Source organism: Prionailurus viverrinus, chromosome E2, assembly GCF_022837055.1.
Source record: "Prionailurus viverrinus isolate Anna chromosome E2, UM_Priviv_1.0, whole genome shotgun sequence".
NCBI lineage: Eukaryota > Metazoa > Chordata > Mammalia > Carnivora > Felidae > Prionailurus > Prionailurus viverrinus.
This window is the reverse complement of record NC_062575.1, coordinates 27,102,412-27,105,844: the sequence shown is the minus strand read 5'-3', so window position 1 is coordinate 27,105,844 and position 3,433 is coordinate 27,102,412.

Here is a 3,433-nt window from a genome sequence, read left to right as displayed (position 1 = left end):
GGAATAATAATAATTTATAAACCATTAATGTTTGCATTTGGAATGTCAGCCTCAGGAGGGCGGTGACTTGTTTTTGTTCATTGCTCTGGCCCCAGTGAGCAGACTGATATGGGCCATTTATCATTCAATACATATTTGTGGAATGAAGGGTAAATTGGATAGTATCCTTTGTGCTGAACGCAGGCAGGTACTTTGTTCTCAGCCTCTCTGTCTGAGAAACATGGTATGAGGGTAAGAGAACAGATTTTATTTTTTTAAAGTTTATTTATTTATTTTGAGAGAAACAGAGACAGTGTGAGTTGGAGAAAGGCAAGCATAGAGAATCCCAAGCAGGCCCCATGCTGTCAGCATAGAGCCAGATGCGGGGCTTGAACTCATGAACTGTGAGATCATGACCTGAGCTGAACCCAGAGTTGGACACTCAACCGACTGAGCCACCTAGGCACTCGTAGAGAATAGATTTTAGAGGCCGCTAAACTGCTTGCATTCAGATGTGTCCTTTATTAGGTTTGTCATCTCATGTGGTCTAACTAATTTTGTGCCCTTCAATTTCTTCATCTGTTGTTCTGTAAAATAAGCTATGAATATTTACTTCTCTGTGTTGTAAGAGTTAAATAACAAGGGTTGTGTGGAAATTCAGGGCAGTAAACATTAAGCAAATTATTTATCATTATTCTTTTTACCATATGAGATTATTTTTGAGCAAACTGTATTTGTAAGTTCTGTATCAGGAAAAGCTGACAAATGTTTTCCAGTATTGATGGAGTCTTGGTCTGGAAGGACTAACTGTTCCAGCTGGTCCTATGGGAAAGTGCAGATTTGAGAAAGAGATTTATGTCAAGACCAGCGCCTTTCTTTCCTTAAATTTTACTAGATATGGGTTAAAGTTGGCTCTGATTAAAGGAAACAATCACTTTGATCAGTTTGGTTCAAATAACTCTTCATTTCAGGGGAAAAATAGCCAAATGGTTTTGATGAGAAGAAGTACAACAGGCTGGATAGAACTTCAAGAACTGGAAACTTGCCTGAACTTCCTAATGCTTTGTTGAATCAATTTTCTCATCTGCAAAATGGGTATGAAAATCCCTGCCTTCACCCTTACATATGGCTGCCAGGAGGGCTGTCTCAGAAAATAGACTGGAATGTCCAGTGTTAACCTGTGGAACCCTAGACTTATCTTAGTGGCTACCACTTTTTTTTTTTCTGAATTTGATCTGGTCAGTTAGTGAACCAGAATGGCCAGTCCTGGTAAGGACTAAGGCATGATAGCAGGTGAGAATGTGAGAACTTGGAAAACACAAAATGTGCTGCTTTTTTGCAGTATGGCCTTTCAGCCCATGAATGGTGCTTCCTACTGCAGATCTGAGAAGCCATGGGAACAAACATCCCCAGTCCAAGAGAGAGACAGATGCCTTACTCTTTACCAGGAAGAATAGTTGAAGCTTCCAGGGCCCATCAGGCTAAAAGCATAAGAGTTAAACACTATTGCTCATGGAGAAATCAATACCAGCCTTTGTTCTGTTCTGAAGAATGAGAGAGCTCTGTTCCATTTGGAACGGGATGTGCAAAGCATATGATAGCCTGTTCTGGGCCTGGCCTGGCCAGCAGTTGTGAAGGAAGCAACTTGATAGCCCCAGGTGACTCTGACAGTGAAACCCACTGGGGACTTGAAAATGAGAATGTCAGTACATTGCTTCTGTTTGTCTATTTTGTAAAGACAGAAGTGAAGAGGTTTGAAGCAAATATTGTCTTCAAATGATGGAATGTTTTCAAAATCTTTTGCTGTCCAGCTAGCCCAAGATCTGGGTCTGCTTACATAGAGTGGCTTCAAACACTTTTTGACTGTGGGATCATTTGTTGATCAGAGAAGCCCAGTAAGCGATATAAGTAAAAGTGGACCTGTTCCAGGTGATGGGGAGTAGGGGTCACTGGGTTGGTCCCTGACTATGTTATTGCTCAGTGATTGTCATCTACAAGATGACAGTTTTAAAGTTCTTTCAGCTCTGGCCTTTCTGTTCGAGTTGTCCAGCCTTACCTGTCGGGTCACTCAGATGATGTCCCTTCCTGCTGGGCCTCTCAGGTAGAGCCTCAGGGACCACCTGTATGCTTGAGATGAGGACTTTCTCATCGCTTATCTCTACAGTGTATACCTCAGTGCCTGGAAGCTAGGGGGGTCAGTGTGTGCTTGATAAATTTACCTGGATTTTCCATTCTGTCCACCTTTCTATTACCACCTATATTCCTGGGTTCTTTCCCATTCTTTTGCCCATCTCTGGAGTGTGTCTCTTCTCTGAATTATTGTCTCCTTCAGGTCTGGGCTGTCCTACTGATATTAAGACTTTCATTAAAACACAGGGCGCCTGGTGGCGCAGTCGGTTAAGCGTCCGACTTCAGCCAAGTCACGATCTCACGGCCCGTGAGTTCGAGCCCCGCGTTGGGCTCTGGGCTGATGGCTCAGAGCCTGGAGCCTGTTTCCGATTCTGTCTGTGTCTCCCTCTCTCTCTGCCCCTCCCCCGTTCATGCTCTGTCTCTCTCTGTCCCAAAAATAAATAAACGTTGAAAAAAAAATTAAAAAATTTTTTAAAACACCAGGGAGTAATATTTCATTGGGGACTTTGAACTCACTGGAGACAGGTGGGGACCTTGAATGCCACGAAAGATATGACTAGGTACTAAACAAGACCTCTCTCCACAACTTACGCATGTGTGCATGTCTATATCCACTCAATAAACAGTTATTGAGTACCTACTCTGTGTGCCATACTGTTCCAGATGATGGAAATACAGCAGAAAATAACAAACAGCATCTCTGCTCCCAAGGAGCTTACTTTCTAGCAAATATAAACAACATGAAAAATTAAAAATAATATATGCCACAGTGATAATTAATTCACAGATGTAACAGGGTGGCTAGATGCCTTTGAGTGTGTAGTTAGGAAAAGCCTCCCCGAGAAGGAACCAGGCTGGGATGGGAACTGAGTGACAAGAAGGAACTAATCCTGCAGAGGTTAGAGGAAGAATATTTCAACAAAAAGAAACAAATCTTGCCAAGGCCCTAGGGATGCTTGCAGGAGCAGGGTGAGGGCATGGCAATGGATGAGATCAGAGAGGTCTAAAGAGCCCAGGTTGAGTAGGGCTCTGTAGGCCAGGGCAAGTAATACAATGGTGTGTGCCTGTCTGTCTGCCTATCTATCTATCTATCTATCTATCTATCTATCTATCTAATGATTTAAGACCTTTGTTAATAGGTGCTTGTAGTTGGATTCGCTTGAAGAAATCCAGTTGTAAACTTTTGTTACAAATTAAAGTGATGTTGGTAAAAATCTCGACTTGACCAGATACAAAACAATTAAAAAACCTTATATGGAGAAAAACCAGGCTTAAAACAAACAAAGTTTGTCATTACACAGAAGAGGAGTCCAATTAAAAATAA